The sequence below is a fragment of the Prionailurus viverrinus genome, unplaced genomic scaffold, assembly GCF_022837055.1.
Source record: "Prionailurus viverrinus isolate Anna unplaced genomic scaffold, UM_Priviv_1.0 scaffold_57, whole genome shotgun sequence".
Lineage (NCBI taxonomy): Eukaryota > Metazoa > Chordata > Mammalia > Carnivora > Felidae > Prionailurus > Prionailurus viverrinus.
Window position 1 is genome coordinate 818,517 of NW_025927619.1, and position 12,296 is coordinate 830,812.

Genomic DNA, 12,296 nt, shown 5'->3' on the forward strand with positions numbered 1-12,296 from the left:
AGACCCTCCATACTTTTCCACAGTGGCTGCACCAGTCTGCATTCCCACCAACAGTGCAAGAGGATTTCTTTTTCTCTACATTCTCACCAACACCTGTTGTTTCTTGTGTGTTTTTTTTTTATTTTAGTCATTCTGATAGGGGTGAGGTGGTAACTCATTGTAGTTTTGATTTGAATTTCCCTGATAAGTGATGTTGAGCATCTTCTCATGTGTCTGTTGGCCATCTGGATGTCTTCTTTGAAGAAATATCTGTTCATGTATTCAGAGTTTTTAATTGGATTGTTTGTTTGTTTGGATGTTGAGTTGTATCAGTTCTTTATATATTTTGGATACTAACCCTCTATCAGATATGTCATTTGCAAGTATCTTCTCCCTTTTAGGAGATAGGCTTTTAATTTTGTTGAATGTTTCCTTTGCTGTGCAAAAGTTTTATTTTGATGTAGTCCCAATAGTTTATTTTTGCTTTTGATTCCCTTGCCTCAGGAGATATATATCTAGAAAAATGTTGCTCTGACTGATGTCAGAGACATTACTGCCTGTGCTCTCTTCTAGGATTTTTTTATGGTTTCATGTCTCACATTTAGGTCTTTAATCCATTTTTTAATATTATTTATTTTTAATTGAGAGAGAGAGAGAGAGAGTGAAAGTGGGGAAGGGGAAGAGGGAGAAAAGGAGAGAGAGAGAGAGAGAGCATGTGTGAGAGAGAGAACCTTAAGCAGGCTCCACCCTCAGCATGGAGCCTGACACAGGGCTTGATCTCCCAACTGTGAGATTACCTGAAACCAAATCGAGAGTTGGACACTTAACCAACTCAGCCAACCAGGTGCCCCAGTCTTATTCTTTTGAATGTAGTTGACCAATTTTCCCAACACCATTTGTTGAAGAGACTGTGTTTTTCCCATTGGATATTCTTTCCTATTTTGTCCAAGGTTAATTGGCCGTATACTTATGGGTTTACTTCTGGGTTTTCTATTCTGTTCCATTGATCTATTTTTCTAGTTTTGTTCTAGTACCATACTGTTTTTATTATTATAGATTTGTAATATAACTTTAAGTCTGGAATTGTAAAAACTCCAGCTTCACTTTTCTTTTTCAAAATTGCTCTGGCTATTTGAGGGTTTTTTTGTGGTTCCATATAAATTTCAGGATTTTTTTGTACTAGTTGTGTGAAAAATGCTCTTGGTATTTTGATAGGGATTGCATTAAATGTGTATATTGCTTTGGGTAGTACAGACATTTTAATAATATTCATTCTTCCAATCCATGAGCACAGAATGTCTTTCCATTTCTTTGTGTCATCTTCAACTTCTATCATCAATGTTTATAGTTTTCAGAGTATAGGTCTTTCACCTCTTTGATTAGGTTTATTCCTCGGTATTTTATTTTTGGTGCAATTATAAATGGGATTGCTTTCTTAATTTCTCTGCCTCTTCATTATTAGTGTACAGAAATGCAACAGATTTCTGCACATTGATTTTGCATAGTGCAACTTCAATGAATTTATTTATAAGTTCTACAAGGTTTTTGGTGGAGCCTTTCAAGTTTTTTTTATATATAGTGTCTTATGCAAATAGTGAACGTTTTATTTCTTTACCTATTCAGATGCATTTTCTTTCTTTGTGTTGTCTAACTGCTGTGGCTAGTACTTCTAGTACATGTTAAATTAAAAAGGTGAGCATGGACATCCTTGTTTTTCTTCAGTGACTATGTGGTAAGCTGTGGGTTTTCAAATATGGCTTTTATTATGTTGAAGTATGTTCCCTCTAAACGTACTTTTCTGAAGGATTTTATCATAAATGGATGTTGTGCTTTGTCAAATGTTTTCTCTGCATCTACTGAAACGATCATATAGTTTTTGTCCTTTGTCTTATTGACGTGATGCATCACCCTGATTGATTGGTGGATATAGAACCATCCTTGCATCCTAGGAATAAATTCCACTTGATTGTGGTAAATGATTTTTTAATATTTTTCTGGATTTGGTTTGGTAATATTTTGTTGAGTATTTTTGCGTGTATGTTCATCAGGGATATTGGCCTGTAGTTTGTGTTCTCTCTCTCTCTCTCTCTCTCTCTCTCCCCCTCCCTTTTGTCATCTTTATCTTGCTTTGGTGTAAGGGTGATACCGGCCTCATAGAATGAATTTAAAAGTTTTCCTTATTCTTCTATTTCTTGGAATGCTTTAAGAAGAATATGTATTAACTCTTCTTTAAATATTTGGTAGAATTCTCCTGTGAAGCCTGAACTTTTTGTTTGGGAGTTTTTTGATGCAATCTCCTTCCCAGTAATTAGTATGTTCAAATGTTCTATTTTTTCCTGTTTCAGATTTGGTATGATAGATGTTCTTAGGAACTTATCCATTTCTTCTACATTGTCTAATCTGCTGGCATGCCATTTTTCATAACACTTTCTTACAATCATTTGTATTTCTGTGGTGTTTTTTTGTTATTTTTCCTCTTTTATTTATGATTATGTTTGATTCCTCTCTCTCTCTCTCTCTCTCTCTCTCTCTCAATGAGTCTAGCTAAAGGTTTATCAATTTTGTTGATATTTTCAGAACCAGTTTCTGGTTTCACTTACTTATTTAGTTAATTTTTTAGTTTCTATATCATTTATTTCTGCTCCCATCTTTATTATTTCCTTACTAATGCTGTTTTGGGGGTTTGTTTATTGTTCCTTGTCTAACGATAAAGGAAATTTTAAACTTTTAATGCTTGTGAGCCCTGCTCCTGGGTTCCCATGGAAGCTCTACTTGTATCAAGGTAAGAAGAACTTCACAAAACTTCAAAGCATAGGTTCTGTTTCTGCCCAGAGCACACCTTATACATCTGCTTTGTAGTAAGTAACCAAAAGGAAACATTTAAAACTAAATATAAGAGTAAAATCTCCCTAAATTCCATTCCCATAGTTCTAAAGCCTGCAACCTTGCACATACTAAAGCCATAAGATAAAGTTTATAATTTTCTGAAATATCCTCCATTATGATGATATGTAACTCTTGATGTAACAAAAACATATATAACCCTGTATGAAACATTACTTTTCTCTGGAACACTCTCTTCCTTGTGAAGATTGTGTATCCAGTGCAGCTGTACTCACTTGGTCTTGGATAAAACTCTCTTCCTTTTTTTTCTCCCTCTTTTTTTTAGAAATTCCAAAGGATTTTTTTCTTCCAAGTTTTTATATAAATTCCAGTTAGTTAACATACAGTGTAATATTAGTTTCACATATAGGATTTAGTAATTCATCATTTACATACAACACCTAGTTCTCATCACAATTACCCTCCTTAAATACCCATCACCTGTTTATCCCTCCCTTCCCCCCACCCTGCCCCCATCCCCTCCAGCACTCTCATTTTTTCTCTATCGCTAAGAGTCCATTGTATGGTCTGCCTCTCTCTCTTTTCTCATGTTCATCTGACTTGTTTCTTAACTTCCACATATGACTGAAATCATTTAGTGCTTGTCTTGCTCTGACAGACCTTGTCATATAGCATAACACTTTCTAACTCCATCCACCTTATTGCAAATAGTAAGATTTTATTCTTTTAATTTATATTTTAGTTAATATATAGTGCAATATTAGTTTCAGAAGTAGAATTCAGTGATTCATCACTTATATAGAACACCAAGTGCTCATCACAGCAAGTGTCCTTCTTAATATCCATCACCCATCTAGCCCATCTCCCACTCACCTCCCTCCATCAACCCTCAGTTTGTTCTCTATTGTTGAGTCTCTTATGGTTTCTTTCACTTTCTTCTCTTCCCCCCCTTCCCATATGTCCATCTGTTTTGTTTCTTAAATTGCACATATGGGTGAAAACATATAGTTGTCTTTCTCAGATTGACTTACTGTGCTTAGCATAATACATTCTACCTTCATCCACATTATTACAAATGGCAAGATTTCATTATTTTTGATGGCTGAGTAATATTCCATTGTGTACATATACTGCACCTTCTTTATCCATTCATCAGTCAATAGACATTTGGGCTCTCTCTCCAGACTTAGGTTACTATAGATAATGCTGCTATAAACATTGGGGTGCATGTACCCCTTTGAATCAGTATTTTTGTATCATTTGAGTAAATACCTAATAGTGAAATTCCTAGATGATAGGGTATTTGTATTTTTAGTTTTTTGAGCAACCTCCATAGTGTTCTCCAGAGTGGCTGCACAGTTTGCATTCCCACAAGCAGTGAAAGAGAGTTCCCTTTTCTCTGAATCCTTCTCAACACTCCTTGTTTCTTCTGTTCTTAATTTTAGCTATTCAGAAAGGTGCAAGATGGTATCTCATCGTGGTTTTGATTTGTATTTCTCTGATGATGAGTGATGTTGAGCATCTTTTCATGTGTTTGTTAGACATCTGGATGTCTTCTTTGGAAAAGTTTTTATTCATGTCTTCTGCCTACTTCTTAACTAGGTTGCTTGGTTTTTGGGTGTGGAGTTTGATAAGTTCTTTATAGGTTTTGGATACTAACCCTTTAACGTATATGTCGTTTGCAAATATATTTTCCCATTCCATAGGTTGCCCTTTAGTTTTGTTGATTGCTTCCTACACTTTGCAGAAGCTTATTATCTTGATGAAGTTCCAATAATTCATGTTTGCTTTCATTTTGCTTACCTTCAGCGACCTGTCTAGTAATAAGTTGCTATAGCTGAGGTCAAAGAGTTTGGCGCCTATGCTCTCCTCTAGGATTTTGATGAGTTCCTGTCTCACGTTTAGGTCCTTCATGCATTTTGAATTTATTTTTGTTTATGGTGTAAGAAAGCCATTGTTTCTTGTTGATATTCTGCTTAGAAAATCGTTTCTGTTGGGGCGCCTTGGTGGCTCAGTCGGTTGAGCGTCCGACTTCGCCTCAGGTCATGATCTTGCGGTTGGTGAGTTCGAGCCCCACGTCGGGCTCTGTGTTGACAGCTCAGAGCCTGGAGCGTCATTTGGAGTCTGGGTCTCCCCCTCTCTCTGCCCCTCCCCTGCTCATGCTCTCTCTCTCTGTCAAAAATAAATAAACATTAAAACAAATTTAAAAAAAAAGAAAATCGTTTCTGTTGATTTTCCATTGTTATAAGTGGGGTATGAAAGTTCCCCACTACTGTGGTATTGTTATCAATGGGTTTTCTTCTACCAGTCCATAAATCAATTTGCTGGGTGTTCCAAGTGATCTGACCTCAATAACCGCTGTCTTTGAGGGACCAGAAAAGCTTAGGGTCCCCCTATGTCTCCATCATCTTTACTCCTCTCATGGTTTCATTCTTTTTTTAAGTGAAATTAATTGTCAAATTGGTTTCCATGCAACCCCCAGTGCTCATCCCAAAAGGTGCCCTCCTAAATACCCATCACCCACCCTCCCCTCTTTCCACCCCCCATCTACCCTCAGTTTGTCCTCAGTTTTTAAGAGTCTCTTATATTTTGGCTCTCTCCCCCTATAACCTCTTTTTATTTCTTCCCTTCCCCCATGGACTTCTGTTAAGTTTCTCAGGATCCACATGAGAGTTAAAATATATGATACCTGTCTTTCTCTGTATGACTTATTTCACTTAGCAGAACACTCTCCAGTTCCATCTACGTTGCTACAAAGGGCCATATTTCATTCTTTCTCATTACCATGTAGTATTCCATTGTGTATATAAACCACGATTTCATTATCCATTTGTCAGTTGATGGACAATTAGGCTCTTTCCATAATTTGGCTATATTGAGAGTGCTGCTATAAACATTGGGGTACAAGTGCACCTATGCATCCGTACTCCTGTATCCCTTGGATAAATTCCTAGCAGTGCTATTGCTGGGTCATAGGGTAGGTCTATTTTTACTTTTTTGAGGAACCTCCACACTGTTTTCCAGAGTGGATGCACCACTTTGCATTCCCACCAACAGTGCAAGAGGGTTCCCGTTTCTCCACATCCTCTCCAGCATCTATACTCTCCTGATTTGTTCATTTTAGCCACTCTGACTGGTGTGAGGTGATATCAGAGTGTGGTTTTGATTTGTATTTCCCTGATGAGGAGCGACATTGAGCATCTTTTCATGTGCCTGTTGGCCATCCGGATGTCTTCTTTAGAGAAGTGTCTATTCATGTTTTCTGCCCATTTCTTCTCTGGATTATTTGCTTTTCGGGTGTGAAGTTTGATGAGCTCTTTATAGATTTTGGATACTAGCCCTTTGTCCGATATATCATTTGCAAATATCTTTTCCCATTCCGTTGGTTGCCTTTCAGTTTTGTTGATTGTTTCCTTTGCTGTGCAGAAGCTTTTTCTCTTCATGAGGTCCCGATAGTTCATTTTTGCTTTCAATTCCCTTGCCTTTCGGGATGTGTCAACTAAGAAATTGCTGTGGCTGAGGTCAGAGAGGTTTTTTTCCTGCTTTCCCCTCTAGGGTTTTGATGGTTTCCTGTCTCACATTCAGGTTCTTTATCCATTTTGAGTTTCATTTTGTGAATGGTGTCAGAAAGTGGTCGAGTTTAATCCTTCTGCATATTGCTGTCCAGTTGTCCCAGCACCATTTGTGAAAGAGACTGTCTTTTTTCCACTGGATATTCTTTCCTGCTTTGTCAACGATTAGTTGGCCATACTTTTGTGGGTCTATTTCTGGGGTTTCTATTCTATTCCATTGGTCTATGTGTCTGTTTTTGTGCCAATACCATGCTGTCTTGATGATGACAGCTTTGTAGTAGAGGCTAAACTCTGGGATTGTGATGCCTCCTGCTTTGGTCTTCTTCAAAATTACTTTGGCATGCGGGGCCTTTTGTGGATCCACACAAATTTTAGGATTGCTTGCTCTAGCTTTGAAAAGAATTCTGGTGCAATTTTGATTGGGATTGCATTGAATGTGTAGATAGCTTTGGGTAGTATTGACATTTTGACAATATTTATTCTTCCAACCCATGAGCATGGAATGTTTTTTCCATTTCTTTATATCTTCTTCAATTTCCTTCATAAGCTTTCTATAGTTTTCAGCATACAGATCTTGTACATCTTTGGTTAGATTGATTCCTAGGTATTTTATGCTTCTTGGTGCAATTGTGAATGGGATCAGTTTCTTTATTTGTCTTTCTGCTGCTTCATTATTAGTGTAGAAGAATGCAACTGATTTCTGTACATTTATTTTATATACTGCAACTTTGGTGAATTCATGTATCAGTTCTAGAAGACTTTTGGTGGAGTCTATCGGGTTTTCCATGTATAATCTCATGTCATGTGCAAAAAGTGAAAGCTTGACTTCATCTTTGCCAATTTTGATGCCTTTGATTTCCTTTTGTTGTCTGATTGCTCATGCTAGCACTTCAAACACTATGTTAAACAACAGCGGTGAGAGTGGACATCCCTGTCGTTTTCCTGATGTCAGGGGAAAGCTCTCAGTTTTTCCCCATTGAGGATGATGTTAGCTGTGGGCTTTTCATAAGTAGCTTTTATGATGTTTAAGTATGTTCCTTAAATCCTGACTTTCTTGAGGGTTTTTATTAAGAAAGGATGCTGAATTTTGTCAAATTCTTTTTATGCATCGATTGACAGGATCATATGGTTCTTATCTTTTCTTTTATCAATGTGATGTATCATATTGATTGATTTACAAATGTTGATCCAGGCCTGCAGCCCAGGAATGAATCCCGCTTGATAATGGTGAATAATTCTTTTTATATGCTGTTGAATTCGATTTCTTATTGAGAAGATATCTTATTGAGAATTTTTGCATCCATATTCATCAGGGATATTGGCCTGTAGTTCTCTTTTTCTACTGGGTCTCTGTCTGGTTTAGGAATCAAAGTAATACTGGCTTCATAGAATGAGTCTGGAAGTTTTCCTTCCCTTTCTATATTTTGGAATAGCTTGATAAGGATTGGTATTATCTCTGCTTTACATGTCTGGTAGAACTCCCTTGGGAAGCCATCTGGTCCTGGACTCTTATTTGTTGGGAGATTATTGATAACTGGTTCAATTTGTTTGCTGGTTATGGGTCTGTTCAAGCTTTCTATTTCCTCCTGTTTGAGTTTTGGAAGAGCATGGGTGCTTAGGAATTTGTCCATTTCTTCCAGGTTGTCCAGTTTGTTGGCATATAGTTTTTCATAGTATTCCCTGATAATTGCTTGTATTTCTGAGGGAATGGTTGTAATAATTCCATTTTCATTCATGATTTTATCTATTTGGGTCATGTCCCTTTTCTTTTTGAGAAGCCTGGCTAGAGGTTTATCAATTTTATTTTTTCAAAAAACCAACTCTTGGTTTCATTGATCTGCTCTACAGTTTTTTAGATTCTATATTGTTTATTTCTGCTCTGATATTTATTATTTCTCTTCTTCTACGGGTTTGGCGTGTCTTTGCTCTTCTGCTTCTATTTCCATTAGGTGTGCTGTTAGATTTTATATTTGGGATTTTTCTTGTTTCTTGAGATAGGCCTGGATTGCAATGTATATTCCTCTCAGGACTGACTTCGCTGCATCCCAAAGCATTTGGATTGTTTTCTTTTCATTTTTGTTTGTTTCCATATATTTCTTAATTTCTTCTCTAATTGCTTGGTTGACCCATTCATTCTTTAGTAGAGATTTCTTTAATCTCCATGCTTTTGGAGGTTTTCCAGACTCTTTCCTGTGGTTGATTTCAAGCTTCATAGCATTGTGGACTGAAAGTATGCATGGTATAATCTCACGTCTTGAATACTTATGAAGGGCTGTTTTGTGACCCAGTATGTGATCTATCTTGGAGAATGTTCCATGTGTACTCGAGCAGAAAGTATATTCTGTTGCTTTGGGATGCAGAGTTCTAAATAGATCTGTCAAGTCCTTGTGATCCAATGTATCATTCAGTGCCCTTGTTTCTTTATTGACCATGTGTCTAGATGATCTATCCATTTCTTTAAGTGGGGTGTTAAAGTGCCCTGCAATTACCACATTCTTATTAATAACGTGCTTATGTTTGTGATTAATTTTTTTATATATTTGGGGGCTCCCATATTTGGCACATAGACATTTATAATTGTTAGCTCTTCCTGATGGATAGACCCTGTAATTATTATATAATGCCCTTCTTCATCTCTTGTTACAGCCTTTAATTTAAAGTCTAGTTTGTCTGATACAAGTATGGCCACTCCAGCTTTCTTTTGACTTCCAGTAGCATGATAGTTCTCCATCCCCTCACTTTCAATTTGAAGGTGTCCTCAGGTCTAAAATGAGTCTCTTGTAGACCGCAAATAGATGGGTCTTGTGTTTTTTTTAATCCATTCTGATACCCTATATGTTTTGATTGGAGCATTTAGTCCATTTACATTCAGTGTTATTGTAGAAAGATATGGGTTTAGAGTCATTGTGATGTCTGTAGGTTTCATGCTTGTAGCGATGTCTCTGTTACTTTGTCTCACAGGATTCCCCTTAGGATCTCTTGTAGGCCTAATTTAGTGGTGATGAATTCCTTCAGTTTTTGTTTCTTTGGGAAGACCTTTATCTCCCCTTCTATTCTAAATGACAGACTTGCTGGATAAAGGATTCTTGGCTGCATATGTTTTTCTGTTCATCACATTGAAGATTTCCTGCCAGATTTTCTGGCCTGCCAAGTTTCAGTAGATAGATCCGTCACGAGCCTTATCGGTCTCCCTTTATATAGAGAGAATGTTTATCCCTAGCTGCTTTCAAATTTTCTCTTTATCCTTGTCTTTTGCCAGTTTCACTATGGTATGTTGTGCAGATCAACTCACCTTATGTCTGAAGGGAGTTCTCTGTGTCTTTTGGATTTCAATGCCTTTTTCCTTCCCCAGATCAGGGAATTTCTCAGCTATGATTTCTTCAGTATACATTTAGCACCTTTCCCTCTCTCTTCCTCCTCTGGAATCCCAATTATGCGTACATTATTGCATTTACTTATATCACTTAGTTCTCTAATTCTTCCGTCATACTCCTGGATTTTTTTATCTTTTTCTCAGCTTCCTCTTTTTCCATAATTTTATCTTGTAATTCACCTATTCTCTCCTCTGCCTCTTCAATCCGAGCTGTGGTCGCCTCCATTTTATTTTGCAGCCCATTTATAGCATTTTTTAGGTCCTCCTGACTGTTTCTGAGTTCCTTGATCTCTGTAGTAATAGATTCTCTGGTGTTCACTATACTTTTTTCAAGCCCAGCGATTAATTTTATGACTATTATTTTAAGTTCCTTTTCTGTTACATTGCTTAAATCGTTTTTGATCACTTCGTTAGCTGTCGCTACTTCCTGGAGTTTCTTTTGAGGAGAATTCTTCCATTTTGTCATTTTGGATAGTCCCTGGAGTTGCGTGGAACTGTAGGGCTCCTCCCTTGTGCTGTCTGGAGTATCTTGCGTTGGTGGGTGGGGCCACAGTCAGACCTGATGTCTACCCCCAGCCTACTGCTGGGGCCACAGTCAGACTGGTGTGTACCTTATCTCCTCCTCTCCCAGGGGCAGGACTCACTGTGGAGTGGTGTGGCCCCTGTCTGGGCTACCTGCACACTGCCAGGCTTGTGGTGCTGCTTCAATGGGATCTGGCATATTAGCTGCGGTGGATCCACAAGGTGCACAGGGGCGGGAGGGGCAGACTCAGCTTGCTTTGCCTTCAGTAGTCTGCTTCTGGAGGGGCCCTATGGCACTGGGAGTGAGGCAAACCTGTGAGGCATGGATCCACAGAAGCACAGTGTTGGGTGTTTGTGTGGTGCAAGAAAGTTCCATGACGGGATCTGGTTCCCTTTGGGAATTTGGCTGGGAAATGGGTGAGGCAGATGGCGCTGGTGAGTGCCTTTGTTCCCAGCCAAGCTGAGCTCTGTCCTCCAGGGGTCAACAATTCTCCCTTCCGTTGTCCTCTAGCCCTCCTGTTCTCAGAGCAGAGCTGTTGACTTATTCCAGGTGTTAAGTCCTGCTGGCTGTCAGAACTCACGAAGTCGGGCCCCTCAGCTTTTGCGAGCCAGACTCGGGAGCTCTGCCTTGCGGGGTGGGCTGGCTGCCCCTCCACCACCCTGGCTCCTTCCGCCAGTCCGTGTAGCGTGCACCACCTCTCCGCCCTTCCTACCCTAGTCTTGGGCCTTGCGTTTACGATTGGCTCCAGAGAGTCCATTCTGCTAGCCTTCTGGCGGTTTTCTGGGTTATTTAGGCAGATGTGGGTGGAATCTAAGTGGTCAGCAGGATGTGGTGAGCCCAGCGTCCTCCTACACTGCCATCTTCCTTCAGTCTAGTCGGTTTCATCCTTCTATATGGCTGTGTAATACTCCATTGTGTGTGCATGTGTGTGTGTGTGTGCATGTGTGTGTATCATTTTTATTTATCCATTCATCAGTTTATGGCCATTTGAACTGTTTCTATTATTTGGCTATTGTTGCTAATGCAGCTATAAACTTTGGGTTGCATGTATCCCTTTGAATTAGTAATATTTTATCCTTTGCATAAATACCTTGTAGTACAATTTCTGGATGAGGTAATTTATTTTTAACATTTTGAGGAATCTCCATACTGTTTCCCTGGAAAACTGCACCATCTGCATTCCTACCAACAGTGTAAGAGGGTTCTTTCTCTGCATCCTTGCCAACATCTGTTATTTCCTGTGATTATTATAGTCATTCTGATATGTGTGAGGTGATATCTCATTGTACCTTTGATTTGGATTTCCCTGATAATAAGTGATGTTGAACATTTTTTCATGTGTCTATTCACCATATGTATGACTTCTTTGGAAAAATGTCTGTTCATGTCTTCTGCTCATTTTTTAACTGGATAATTTGTTTTTCAGGTGTTGAGTTTAATAAATCTTTTATATTTTGGATACTAACCCTTTATCAGATATGTCATATGCAAATATCTTCTCCCATTCCTTTTAGTTTTGTTTAGCTTGCCTTTTAGTTTTGTCGATTATTTCCTTTCCTGTGCAGATGTTAATCTTGATTATGTAACAGCAATTTCCCTTGCTATTGTTTCCCTTGCCTCAGGAGACATATCTAGTATGAAGTTATGGCTCATGTCAAAGAGGTTACTTATTGCCTATGTTCTCCTCTAGGATTTTTTCTTTGACATTTCTAACAGTCTCAATTTATTAGCCCCCAACATTTGATTGCCAATATCTAAGTACCTCTGTCTACTCACTTTAGCTTTTATGAAGCTTTTGTTTAAGCAAGCAACCAATAATATTTGTTATACTCCTCCTGTGCTTTTATGCATTGTTATATATATAAATATATATGTATATATATTTATATTTATTTATATATTTGTGTGTATATATATATATATATATATATATATATATTTATATATTTATATTTCAGGGGTGAAATTTAGTGATTCATCACTTGTATATAACACCCAGTGCTCA

General features: G+C 38.1%; 1 protein-coding gene across 5 annotated transcripts in view; it reads right to left on the reverse strand.

The window, feature by feature from the left end:
* Nucleotides 1-12,296, reverse strand: part of ARHGEF9 (Cdc42 guanine nucleotide exchange factor 9) — a 190,286-nt gene that overhangs the window by 48,594 nt on the left and 129,396 nt on the right. The window lies entirely within an intron of this gene.